The sequence below is a fragment of the Rhinopithecus roxellana genome, chromosome 1 (genome assembly GCF_007565055.1).
Source record: "Rhinopithecus roxellana isolate Shanxi Qingling chromosome 1, ASM756505v1, whole genome shotgun sequence".
NCBI classification, from domain to species: Eukaryota; Metazoa; Chordata; class Mammalia; order Primates; family Cercopithecidae; genus Rhinopithecus; species Rhinopithecus roxellana.
The window spans coordinates 36,661,763-36,676,061 of NC_044549.1; the positions used below are offsets into that span (position 1 = coordinate 36,661,763).

The following is a 14,299-nucleotide window of genomic DNA, read 5'->3' on the forward strand; positions in this document are numbered from 1 at the left end:
TTTAATATTGGCAGTGGGGTGGTAAAGTTGCCCATTATGATTGTATGGGAGTCTAAGTCTCTTTGTGGGTCTCTAAGAACTTGCTTTATGAATCTGGGTGCCCCTGTATTGGGTGCATATATATTTAGGATAGTTAGCTCTTCTTGTTGAATTGATCCCTTTACCATTATGTAATGGCCTTTGTCTCTTTTGATCTTTGTTTACTTAAAGTCTGTTTTATCAGAGACTAAGATTGTAACCCCTGCTTTTTTTTTTTCTTTCTATTTTCTTGGTAGATCTTCCTCCATCCCTTTATTTTGAGCCTATGTATGTCTCTGCATGTGAGATGGGTCCCCTGAATACAGCACACTGATAGGTCTTAACTCTTTATCCAATTTGCCAGTCTGTGTCTTTTAATTGGGGCATTTAGCCCATTTACATTTAAGGTTAATATTGTTATGTGTGAATTTGATCTTGTCATTATTATGTTAACTGGTTACTTTTTCCTTTAGTTGATGCAGTTTCTTCCTAGCATCAATGGTCTTTACAATTTGTCATGTTTTTTCAGTGGCTGGTACTGGTTGTTCCTTTCCATGTTTAGTGCTTCCTTCCTGAGCTCTTTTAAGGCAGGCCTGGTGGTGACAAAATGTTTCAAAATTTGCTTGTCTGTAAAGGATTTTATTTCTCCTTCACTTATGAAGCTTAGTTTGGCTGGATATGAAATTCTGAGTTGAAAATTCTTTTCTTTAAAAATGTTGAATATTGGCCCCCACTCTCTTCTGGCTTGCAGAGTTCCTGCCAAGAGATCCACTGATGAATGTCTGATGGGCTTCCATTTGTGGGCAACCTGACCTTTCTTTCTGGCTGCCCTTAACATTTTTTCCTTCATTTCAACCTTGGCAAATCTGACAATTATGTGTCTTGGGGTTGTTCTTCTGGAGGAATATCTTTATGGTATTCTCTGTATTCACTGAATTTGAATGTTGACCTGCCTTGATAGGTTGGGGAAGTTCTCCTGGATAATATCCTAAAGAGTGTTTGCCAACTTGGTTCCATTCTCCCTGTCACTTTCAAGTACACCAATCAGACATAGATTTTGTCTTTTCACATAGTCCCATATTTCTTGGAGGCGTTGTTCATTTCTTTTTACTTTTTTTTTTTTTTTTTGAGATGGAGTCTCGCTCTGTCACCCAGGCTGGAGTGCAGTGGCACTATCTCGGCTCACTGGAAGCTCCACTTCCCGGGTTCATGCCATTCTCTTGCCTCAGCCTCCTGAGTAGCTGGGACTACAGACGCCTGTCACCATACTCGGATAATTTTTTGTATATTTAGTGGAGACAGGGTTTCACCGTATTAGCCAGGATGGTCTTGATCTCCTGACCTCGTGATCCACCAGCCTCGGCCTCCCAAAGTGTTGGGATTACAGGCATGAGCCACCCCACCTGGCCTCTTTTTACTCTTTTTCTCTAAACTTCTCTTCTTACTTTATTTCATTGATTTGATCTTCAATCAATGATACCCTTTCTTCCACTTGATTGAATTGGCTATTGAAGCTTGTGCATGCATCACATACTCTTTTTTTTTTTTTTTCCCGCGGCTCTTTTTTTTTATTGAGAAACTGTTTTTCTTACAGAAGTGACAGTGTAGAATAAATTACGCGAGGGACAGAGAGTGTGAGGTACCAAGAGGCTAAAGAAGCTGGGAGGTTTGCCTTTAAAAAGAGACAAAAATCCCAGGGAAGCTGCAAGCGGAAGGAGGGGGTGTGGCCCGGAGGCGGAGGACTCAACTTACAGAGGTGAAGTCTGCAAAGCCCGAGGCAGAGGCCTTAGAAGGTTTAGCTGCAGAGGAGGGGACAAATGGGTCTTTCCCACTAAACGGGTCCCCAAACCCCTTTTTACTTTGGAACGGGTCGCCGCTGTCAGCCCCGAGTGGCTGGAATGGATCGGGGGCCTCGGGAAAGTCTGCAGAACCAAGCTGGCTTACAGGTGTACTTTTACCGCTGGGCGGTTTAGGCCCTGGAGGAGCGGTTTCTTCGGAGGCAGAGCAGGAGTGTCCTGTTTACTTTTAAAGGGGTCATCTGAGAATCCTGCCCCTCCCAAGGAGGAGGTGAAAGGGCCAGAAGGTGGGGGCTTGGACATCTGGCTGAAGTCGGCAAAGCCTTCAGCACTATTGAAGGACCCACTTCCGAAGGGATCTAAGGTTCCAAAGGGATCTGATCCTTTTGAGGAGACACTGGAGGATGAAAAGGGATCACTGGATTCAAAGGGGTCGAGTTTCAAAGGTAAGGAAGGGTTTTTCGTGAATGGGTCCGAGGTAAATGGGTCATTCTTTGTCTGTTTCTTGAAGAAGTCGTCGGTGGCAGAGCCACGGAATGGGTCACTTTCTTTGAAAGGGTCCCCTCCAAATGGATCTGTTGAAGTTGTCTGCTGTTCTGCAAAGGGGTCATTCTGGAACGGGTCGCCTTTGAAGGGATCAGCTCCTTTAAATGGGTCAGATTTGAAGGGGTCTTCTGTCTGGAAAGGATCCGGATGCAGCTCTTGCGTGTTGTTGCTAAATAACAAGGCTTTATTTTTGAAAGGATCATCCATGGCTCCAAAACCGCCCCTCTCTGCCAGCGAGACGCCTTCGCTCAGGTCGGCCAGGTCGGTCAGGCTGGCGCCATGGGCTCCATCAAGCACCTGGTCATACTGCTCCAGGCTCCTGTGGGCCTCCTGGCGGCTTTCGTGCAGCTGGGAAAGTTTGCTCCTTGCCTGGTTGATTTCGTCTTGCGTTGATTTCAGGGACTTGATAATGGTTTCCAGCTGGACTCGCCCGGCCTGCATGCTCTGCTCCAGCTGGGTTTCATCCTGCTGCAATCGGTTCAGCTCCGACTTGGCTCGGTTCAGATCGTCTTCCTGGGACTTTAAGTCCGACTCCTGAGACTGGATTTGCGTTTTCAATGATGAGATCATCTGAGTCTCATCCTGGCACTTCTGCCGGACGTCGCTCAACATGTCTGGGAGCTTGGCCTTCTGCTGGTCCATCTCGTCCAGGCGGTCTTGAGCATCCTGTTTCTGAGCCTCGAGCTCCTGCAAACTGCTTGTTTCCCGGTCTAGGTCATTTTGTAATTCCTGCACCTCGCTGGTTTTCTGTCTGATTGCCTCTTCCTTTTCTCGAATGTCTTGTTCCAGTGAATATTTCTCTCTTTGTAACTGGGCAATCTCTTGATTGATGTCATCGAGCTCCTTCACACCAGTAAACTCCCCGGAGCCGAGAGAGCCTGAACTGTCCGGGCCGGGCGTGCCTCTCTCCGAGGGCGGGACCATGTCTGGCGAGAGGACTTGAGGGGGGTCGATGCCTTTACTGACCTTCTGCTGAATGAAATACACAGCTAACGCGAATTGGTCTTTGCTTAACTTCCCCGTTTGCCTCGTATCGGCCAGGGCCCATATGTGTGCTAGAAGGTTCTGGGTGAGGCCCGAGTGCATGAAGATCTCCTTCACCTCCTGGCCACTCACGTAGCCATCCAGATCCAGATCGGTCTTCAGGAATATCTAATCAAATCGCATCTTGTCTGCTACCGGCACCACCCAGTTCACTGTTGGCTGTGTTTGCTTGAGGCTGTGCTTGAGGGACAGGCTTCCTGTGCTGTTGAGGCTGCTGACACTGCCGTGGGACGGTGTGGAGCGGAGGCTGTCTTTTGGTGGAGGGCTGCCGAGCAGGACAGGGACGGCACCAGGGAACACAGTCTTCTTTCTCTTGGAGGGTGGGATGAAGGACAGGGGCAGGGCGGAGGGCATGGGCTCCTTCTCCAGGGCTCGGTACACCAAGTGCATGGCCACAGCGAACTCATCTCGGTCCAAGTGCCCATCCTTGTCAATGTCACTGAGGTCCCAGCCCGGCCCAGGACATCAAGAGGCAGCTTTGAGTTCATGAGGACTGGCTTGACTTTGTCTCCAGAGAGCAAACCATTTTGCAAGAGGCTTTCAAAAATCCCATCAAATTTGGCCTTTTCTTCCACCCTCACAGCCCAGTGGGCCTCTGCAGAGGGCGGTGTGACCATCAGAGGGCTGCTGGTGTCGTGAAATTTAGGTGGTGGCATGCTCAAAATCAGATTGCTGAAGGTAACTTCATGGCCACTCTGTGCACAGGCCACCAGTCTCAGTGCAACATAGAAACCCTGTTTGTCCAAGAACCCTTTACCTTCTGGGTCAGCCAAGTCCCATATCTTCCCAAGGATAATGTCCGAGAGGCCAGACTTCTTTAGAAAAAGCACAGCTTCACTCGCCCCCACCCTCCCTGTGTATGCTGGATCGACCTGCTTGTAATAAGATTCATACAACGAATTTTCAGTGGGAATCTGCTGGGAGAGGGGGATGAGTGGTGCCGCCATCTTTCCCCCTGACTCCGGCCGCGTCACATACTCTTGTGCCATGGTTTTCAGCTCCATCCAATCATTTAAGATCTTCTCTACACTGTTTGTTCTAGTTAGCCATTCCTCTAATCTTTTTTCAAGGTTTTTTACCTTCCATGTGATGGGTTCGAACATCCTCCTTTAGCTCAGAGAAGTTTATTATTACTGACCTTCTGAAGCCCTCTTTTGTCAGCTTGTCAAAGTCATTCTCCATCCAGCTTTGTTCCATTGCTGGCGAGGAGCTATGATCCTTTGGAGGAAAAGAAGTGCTTTGGTTTTTAGAATTTTCAGCTTTTCTCTTCTGGTTTCTCCCATCTTTGTGGTTTTATCTGCTTTTGGTCTTTGATGTTGGTGACCTACAGATGGGGTTTTAATGTAGATGTCCTTTTTGTTGATGTTGATGCTATTCCTTTCTGTTTGTTAGTTTTCCTTCTAACAGTCAAGTCCCTCAGCTGCAGATCTGTTGGAGTTTGTTGTGGGTCCACTCCAGACACTGCCTGGATATCACCAGCAGAGGTTGCAGAACAGCAAATATTGCAGAACAGCAAATATCACTGCCTGATCCTTCCTCTGGAAACTTCATCCCAGAGGGGCACCCTCCTGTATGAGGTGTCAGTCAGCCCCTACTAGGAGGTGTCTCCCAGTTAGGTTACACAGGGGTCAGGGACCCACTTGAGGAGACAGTCTGTCCATTGTCCGAGCTTGAACACTATGTTAGGAGAACCACTGCTCTCTTCAGAGCTGTCAGACATGGACGTTTAAGTCTGCAGAAGTTTCTGCTGCATTTTGTTCAGCTATGCCCTGCCCCCAGAGGTGGAGTCTACAGAGGCAGCAGGTCTGGCTGAGCTGTGGTGGGTTCCACCCAGTTTGAGCTTCCCTGGCTGCTTTGTTTACCTACTCAAGCCTCAGCAATGGTGGACGTCCCTCCCCTTGCCAGGCTGCTGCCTCACAGGTGGATCTCAGACTGCTGTGCTAGCAGTGAGCAAGGCTCCATGGGCATGGGACCTGCCGAGCCAGGAGTGGGATATAATCTCCTGGTGTGCCGTTTGCTAAAACTATTGGAAAAGTGCAGTATTTGGGCGGGAGTGTCCCATTTTTCCAGGGACCATCTGTCCAGGAAACCATCTGTCATGGCTTCCCTTGGCTAGGAAAGGGAAATTCCCTGACCCCTTGCACTTCCTGGGTGAGGCAACGCCTCACCCTGCTTTGGCTCACCTCCATGGGATGCACCCACTGTCCAACCAATCCCAATGAGATGAACCAGGTACCTCAGTTGGAAATGCAAAAATCACCCGTCTTCTGCATTGACCACGCTGGGAGCTGCAGACTGGCGCTGTTCCTGTTAGGCCATCTTGGAACAGACCAATCACATGGTTTTTGTCTTCGGTTCTGTTCATGTGATGTATTATGTTTATTGGTTTGCATATGTTGAACCAGCCTTGCATCTCAGGGGTGAAGCCAACTTGACTGTGGTAAATAAGCTTTTTGATGTAGTGCTGGATTCAGTTTGTCAGTATTTTATTGAGGATTATTGCATTGATGTTCATCAGGGTTATTAGCCTGAAGTTTTTTCTTGTTGTATCTCTGCAAGGTTTTGGTATCAGGATAATGTTGACCTCATAAAATAAGAGAGGATTCTCTTGTTTCCAAATGTTTGGAATAGTTTTGGAAGAAATTGTACCAGCTCCTCTTTGTAGTTCTGGTAGAATTCAGCTGTAAATCTGTCTGGTCCTGGGTTTTTTTTGTTGTTGTTGTTGTGTTTTTGGTTGGTAGACTATTACTGTGTCAATTTCAGAACTTTTTATTGGTCTGTTAAGGAATTCAACTTATTCCTGGTTCAGTCTTGGGAGGGTGTATGTGTCCAGGAATTTATCCATTTCTTCTGGATTTTCTAGTTTATTTGCTTAGAGGTGTTTATAGTATTATCTGATGGTAGTTTGTATTTCTGTCAGGTTGGTGGTGATATTCCCTTTATCATTTTTTGTTGTGTTTATTTGATTCTTCTCTCTTTTCTTCTTTATTAATCTAGCTAGTAGTCTATCCATATTATTAATTTTTTTTCGAAAAAACAGCTACTAGATTCATTGATTTTTTGAAGAGTCTTTTGTATCTCTACCTCCTTCAGTTCTGCTCTCATCTTGGATATTTTTTGTCTTCTGCTAGCTTTGGGGTTTGTTTGCTCTTGGTTCTCTAGTTCTTTTAGTTGTGATGTTAGGATGCAGATTGGAGACCTTTTTAGCTTTTTGATGTGGGCATTTAGTGCAATAAATTTTCCTCTTAACACTGCTTTATCTGCATCTCAGAGATCCTGGTACATTGTTTCTTTGCTCTCATTGGTTTCGAAGAACTTCTTGATTTCTGCCTTAATTTCATGATTTACCCAGGAGATCTGTTGGAGTTTGCTGGAGGTCCACTCTAGACCCTTTTTGCCTGGGTATCACCAGTGGGTATCATTCAGGAGAAGGTTGTTTAAATTCCATGTAGTTGTGTGGTTTTGAGTGAGTTTCTTAATCTTCTTCTAATTTGATTGCTCCATGGTCTGAGAGACTGTTTGTTATTATTTCAGTTCTTTTGCATTTACTGAAGAATGTTTTACTTCCAATTATGTGATCAATTTTAGAGTAAGTGCCATGTGGCACTGAGAAAAAGGTATATTCTATTGTTTTTGGGTGGAGAGTTCTGTAGTTATCTGTCAAGTCCACTAAGCTGAGTTCAGTCCTGAATATCTTTGTTAATTTTCTGTCTTGATGATTTTTCTACTATTGACAGTGGAGTGTTAAATCCTTCACCATTATTGTGTGGAGTCTAAATCTCTTTGAAGGTCTCTAAGAGTTTGTTTTATGAATCTGGGTGCTCTTATATTGGGTGCATATATATTTAGGATAGTTAGCTCTTCTTGTTGAATTGAACCCTTTACCATTATATAATGTCCTTCTTTGTCTTTTTTTATCTTTCTTGGTTTAAAATCTGTTTTGCAAGAAACTAGGATTGCAACCCCTGGTTTTTTTTTCTGCTTTCCATTTGCATAGTAGATTTTCCTCCATCCCTTTATTTTGAGCCTATGTGTGTCTTTGCATGTGAGATGGGTATCTTGAATACAGCACACCAATGAGTCTTGACTCTTTTTCCAACTTGCCATTGTGTGTCTTTTAACTGGGGCATTTAGCCCATTTATATTTAAGGTTAATATTGTTACATGTGAATTTGATCCTGTCATCATGATGCTAGCTGGTTATTTTATAGTCTTGTTTATGTAGTTACTTCATAGTTATGTTGGTCTGTGTACTTCAGTTTGTTTTTGTAGTGGCTGGTAATGCTTTTACCTTTCTACATTTAGTGCTTCCTTCAGGAGTTCTTGCAAGGCAGGCCTGGTGGTGTGAAAGTCCCTCAACATTTGCTTGCCTGAAGATAACTTTATTTCTCCTTCACTTATGAAGCATAGTTTGGCTGGGTATGAAATCCTGGGTTGGGAATTATTTTCTTTAAGAATGTTGAATACTGGCCCCTAATCTCTTCTGGCCTAAAGGGTTTCTATTGCAAGGTCTGCTTTTAGTCTGATGGACTTCCATTTGTAGGTGACTTGGCCTTTCTCTCTGGCTGCCCTTAACATTTTTTTTTTTTTCATTTGACCTTGGAGAACCTGATGATTATGTGTCCTGGGGTTGATCTTCTCTTGGAGTATCTTACTGGGGTTCTCTGAGTTTCCTGAATTTGAAGGTTGACCTGCCTTGCTAGGTTGGGAAAGTTCTCCTAGATGATATCCTGCAGTATGTTTTCCAACTTGGTTCCATTTTCCCTGTCTCTTTCAGGTACCCTAATCAGTTATAGATTCAGTCTTTTTACATAATCCCATAGTTCTTGGAGGTTTTGTTCATTCCTTTTCATTCTTTTTTCTCTAATCTTGTCTGCCTGTCTTATTTTAGCAAGATAGTCTCCAAGCTCTGATATTCTTTCCTCTGCTTGGTCTATTTGGCTATTGATACTTGTGATTGCATTGTGAAGTTCTCATGTTGTGTTTTTCAGCTCTATCAGGTCATTTATGTTCCTCTAATATTTTATCATGGTTCTTAACTTCTTTGCACTGGGATAGAACATACTCTGTTAGCTCATCAAAGTTCATTATTACCCACATTTTGAAGCCTACTTCTGCCAATTCATCCATCTCAGCCTCAGCCCAATTCTGGACCCTTGCTGGAGAGGTGTTGTCATCAACTGGAAGAGAAGAGGAACTCTGGCTTTTGAGTTTTCAGTGTGTTTTTTTCATTGATTCTTCACATCTTCACAAGTTTATCTACCTTTGATCTTTGAGGCTGCTGACCTTTGGATGGAGTTTTCATGGGTACTTTTTTGTTGCTGGTATTGTTTTTGTTGTCTTCTGTTTGTTTGTTTTTCTTTTAACAGTCTGGCCCCTCTTCTGTAGGGCTGCTGTGATTTGCTGGGGGGACCACTCTAGATCCTGTTTGCCTGAGTCCCTCCCACACCTGGAGGTGTCACCAGTGGAGGCTGCAGAGCAGCAAAGATGGCTGCCTGCTCCTTCCCCTGGGAGCTCCATCCCAGAGAGGCACCAGCTTGATGCCAGCAGGAATGCTGCTGTATAAGGTGTCTGGCAACCCCTGTTGGGGGGTCTCACCCAGTAAGGAGGCACAAGATCAGGGACCTGCTTAATAAAGCTCTCTGGCTGCCCCTTGGTGGAGGGGGAGCTCTGCACTTAGGAGAATCCCACTTGTCTAGACTGCCTGGATTCCTCAGAGCCAGCAAGGGAAAAGACTAAGTCCACTGATCCGTGAAGACTCTAGTTGTCTCTCCCCACAAGGCCTCCATCCCAGGGAGATTAGAGTTCTGTCCCTAAACTCCTGGCTGTAGTTGATGAAATTCCCAGGCCTTGTCTGATGAGGAGGGATGGGTCCTGGTACAGCTTAAAGAGGCAGTCTGGCCAATCTGCCACAACTGCTGTGCTGTGCTATGGGAAATTCCTCCTGGGGCCAAACCGCCCAGGCTCCCCAGCACTGGCAGGGGAAAATGGCCAACTGGAGCTACAGTGATGGCTTCTGTCCCTCCCCTAGGGAGCTCAGTCATCTTAGGCAGCAGGCAACCACAGTGATGACCCATCCCCCCAGGAACTGGGTAGTCTTAGGCAGTCTCCAGCCAAGCAGCTACCAAGAATCTGCACTGCTCTGTGCTTAGGACCCAAAGCCCTAGTGGCATGAGCTCACAAGGGGATCTCCTGATGCACAGGTTGCACAAATCCATGGAAAAAACATGGTTTCCTGGTTGAGGCAGCACAATTACTCAACACCTCCCTTGGTTGGGGGTGGGAGGTCCCCTTGCCCCATTCGGCTCCTGCATGGGCCGTCGCTCTACCCTGCTTTTCCCTGCTCTCCTTGGGTTGTGCCAATCTCCTAGTCAGTCCCAGTGAGAGAACCTAGATACCTTAGTTGCTGATGCAGGATTCACTCACTGTTTTCGTTCTCCTCAGTGGGAGCCTCCAACTGCAGCTGACTGTAGTCCAATATTTTTTCAAGATTAAATCCACAAACTAAAAATGCTGAAGTACAGCAGCATTATGTCTACAGAAGAGGGAGCATGTAATAATATACAACTAAAGTTGGAACTGAGGTTAGGTGTTACCAATGACACTTCTCCCCTCTCCAGACTTTCAGCAAAAGTCATAAAGCACATTTTATGCTTAGAAGAACAGGATAGTCTATGCAATCTAATTTTGAAGCCATAGGTGTCTCTTTAAAAACTCTAAGTTTATTTTACATCAGAAGAGCATATGGTGTAAAAGTAATTATACATTTTAATGAACATGAATTCTTTCCTATTAGCAAACTATGTTGAACAAATATTTTTAAATATTTACTCTGGATATATTTATGTTATGCCACAATAGAGTGGGTGTTTAATGAAATGAAAATTGGTATGGTTTTGTTGCTTGGAGTAGAAAACACTATGTATCTATGTACATATATACACATATATGAGTATATACATGCAGGTACCTATATAAAAATGTATATATACATAGTATATACATGTATAATTTGATAAGATACAAAAAATGAGATGAGAAATACAAACCTGGAAACAAAACAAAGCCATCGAAGCTTCAAGCTTCACGTCAACATTTATAACACAGAATTAAGTCTCACTTGTACTTACGTTGAATCTTTTTCAAAGGAATTAGGATACAGGAAGAGCTCATTTTACTGGAGAATTTTTAAAAGTAGGGATCATTAACCAGCATCAATGATTGCCCTGGAAAGGGGTTTTATTATGTTTCTGAAGAGGCAAAGTCATGTTGTTGTTGTCCCCACCTACCTTTGCTCCTTTTCTCCAGATAACCCTTGCAAGCACTAAATTGGAGTTATCACATCATGCTGTATGTTACTAAATTCAAGTCTTCATCTGCTGCTTTAAAGCTATGATCTGGGCAACTTGGATAGACTCACTTCTCCAAATTATACATGCTCAATATCTCTTTCCTTTTCTTTCTTTCTTCTTCTTTTTCTAGACAGGGTTCTGCTCTGCCACCCAGGCTGGAGTACAGTGGCATGATCATGGCTCACTGAAGTCTCAAATTCCTCAGCTCAAGTGATCATTTTGGCTCAGTCTTCTGAGTAGCTGGGGCTACAGTCATACACTACCACACCCAGCTAATTTTTTCGATTTTCAGTAGAGATGAGGTCTCTCTATGTTGCTCAGGCAGGCCTCAAACTCCTGAGCTCAAGTCATTATCCTGCCTTGGCCTCCTAAAATGCTGAGATTACAAGCATGAGCCACTACACCTGGCCTCAATTTTTGTTTTATAGGTACTCCTCAGGAGCCTAGAAACTACTACTAGTTCAAGACATCAATTGAATCCACAAAAACCTATTAAACACTTGTACTACCTTAGATACAAGAGATAAAAGAAGATAAGATAAAGAAGTCATGGCCCTCAGGCAAGCAGACTTTGGAGGCTCTGGAAAAGGGAAAGACTGGGCAAATTGAATGCCTAACAGGGCTTGCTTTCAGTGTGGTCTACAAGGACACTTTAAAAAAGATTGTCTGAATAGAAATAAGCTGTCCCCTTGTCCATGCCCCTTATGTCAAAGGAATCACTGGAATCACCATTCCCTTATGTCAGAGGAATCCCACTGCCCCAGGGGACGAAGGTCCTCGGAGTCAGAAGCCACTAACCAGATGATCCAGCAGGAGGACTGAGGGTGCCCTGGGCAAGCACCAGCCCATGCCATCATCCTCACAGAGCCTCTGGTATGCTTGACCATTGAGGGCCAGGAGGTTAACTGTCTCCTGGACACTGGCGCAGCCTTCTCTATCTTACTCTCCTGTGCTGGACAACCGTCCTCCAGATCTGTCACTATCTGAGGGATCCTAGGACAGACAGTCACTAGATACTTCACCCAGCCACTAAGTTGTGACTGAGGAACTTTATCCTTTTCACATGGCTTTCTAAGTATGCCAGAAAGTACCACTACTTTGTTAGAGGGAGACTCCTAGCAAAGGCAGGGTCTATTATATACCTGAACATAGGAGAAGGAACACATGTTTGTTGTCCCCTATTTGAGGAAGAAATTAATCCTGAAGTCTGGGCAACAGAAGGACAATATGGACAAGAGAAGAATGCCTGTCCCATTCAAGTTAAACTAAAGGATTTTGCCTTCTTTCCTTACCAAAGGCAGTACCCCCTTAGACCTGAGGCCCAACAAGAACTCCAAAAGAGTGTTAAGGACCTAAAAGCCCAAGCACTAGTAAAACCATGCAATAGCCCCTGCAATACTCCAATTTTAGGAGTACAGAAACCCAATGGACAGTGGAGGTTAGTGCAAGATCTCAGGATTATTAATGAGGCCATTTTCCCTCTATACCTAGCTGCACCAAACCCTTATAACTCTGCTTTCCCAAATACCAGAGGAAGCAGAATGGTTTACAGTCCTGGATCTTAAGGATGACTTTTTCTGCATCCCTGTACATCCTGACAGTCAATTCTTGTTTGCCTTTGAAGATCCTTTGAACTCAATGTCTCAACTCACTGGAATAGTTTTACCCCAAGGGTTCAGGCCATCTATTTGGCCTGGCATTAGCCCAAGACTTGAGCCAGTTCTCATACTTGGACACTCTTGTCCTTTGGTATGTGGATGATTTACTTTTAGCCTCCTGTTCAGAAACCTTGTGCCATCAAGCCACCCAAGTGCTCTTAAACTTCCTCGCCACCAGTGGCTACAAGGTTTCCAAACCAAAGGCTCAGCTTTGTTCACAGCAGGTTAAATAGTTAGGGCTAAAATTACCCAAAGGAACCAAGGCCCTCAAGGAGGAACGTTTCCAGCCTATATTGGCTTATCCTCATCCCAAAACCCTGGATACTGCCAAAGGAAACCAAAAATGCAGGAGACAATGCTAGCTCTTCCTGTGAACATCTAGAGGATCTGTGCCTGCTCTTCACATGGCAACTGTAAGGAAAGTAACTAGAATCGTAGATCCCCATGGCCCTCTCTGGTCATATTTGTCTCCTTACTGTTTTCTTACCCCCTTTCACTGTCACTGCACCTCCTCCATGCTGCTGTACTACCAGTAGTTCCCCTTACCAAGAGCTTCTATGGAGAATGCGGCTTCCCAGAAATATTGATGCCCCATTGTATAGGAGTTTTTCTAAAGGAAACCCCACTTTCACCCTCCATACCCATACTCTCCTGGTAAGCCTATTTAATACCACCTTCACTGGGCTCCATGAAGCCTCAGTCCCAAACCCTACTAACTGTTGGATGTGCCTCCCTCTGCACTCAGGCCATACATTTCAATCCCTGTATCTTTAATCTCCTTGTTAAGTTTGTCTCTACCAGAATTGAAGCTGTAAGACTACAAATCGTTCTTCAAATGGAGCCCCAGATGCAGTCCATGACTAAGATCTACTGTGGACCCCTGGACTGGTCTGCTAGCCCATGCTCCAATATTGATGACATCAAACACACCCCTCCTGAGGAAATCTCTGCTGCATGACCCCTACTATGCCCCAATACAGCAGGAGGCAGTTAGAGCAGTCATCAGCCAACCTCCCCAATAGCAATGGGGTTTTCCTGTTGAGAAGGGGAACTGACAGACAAGACTAGCTGCATTTCCTAGCCCAACTAAGAATTCCTAAGCCTAGCTAGGGAAGGTGACCACACCCACGTTTAAACACGGTGCTTGTAACTCAGCTCACACTTGACCAATCAGGTTGTAAAGAGAACTCACCAAAATACCAGTTAAGCTAAAAGCAGGAGGTAAAGAAATAGTCAAGTCGTCTATTGCCTGAGAGCACAAGGGGAGGGACAATGATCGGGATATATAAACCCAGGCATTCAAGCTGGTGCTGGCAACCCCTTTGGGTACTCTCCTATTGTGTGGGGGCTCTGTTTACACTTTATTAAATCTTGCAACTGCAAAAAAAAAAAAAAAAAAAAAAAGGAATGAAAACATATGTTAACACAAGAAACTGTACATAGCAATTTAATTTGTGATAGACTCAAACTGGAAACAGTGAGAAAGTTCAAAAAGTAAGTGGATGAATAAATTAGAGTGTACCCCAAAAACAGAAGATATTCTGCAATAGAAAGGTATAAACTACTGTTACATTAAACAACATGAATGAATCTCCAAAACATGCTGCTCGTGAGAAGCCAGACACAAAAGAGTATATGCCGTATTATCTCACTTATATGAAAATCTGGAAAAGACAATGCAAATGTACAGTGATAAAGTCTCAGTGGTTGCCTGAGAGTCAGGGTACAAATGAGGATTGACCAGAAAGAAGCAAAGAAAGTAACCTTTGGAGTTAACGGAAATATTCTAGATCTTGACTATAATGAGAGTTACATCTGTGTATATATTTGTCAAAGGTTATTGAACAGTAAATTTAAAATATGTGCATTTATCTTCTTACACTGT

The 14,299-nt window shown here is 44.4% G+C and overlaps 1 pseudogene across 1 annotated transcript; it reads right to left on the reverse strand.

Moving 5' to 3' along the window:
- Positions 1 to 1,761: 1,761 nt before the first annotated feature.
- Positions 1,762 to 4,361, reverse strand: LOC104682112 (annotated as a pseudogene). The gene has a single exon (XR_004060153.1). The product of XR_004060153.1 is annotated as an epidermal growth factor receptor substrate 15-like 1 pseudogene (transcript).
- Between the last annotated feature and the right edge of the window lie 9,938 nt (positions 4,362 to 14,299).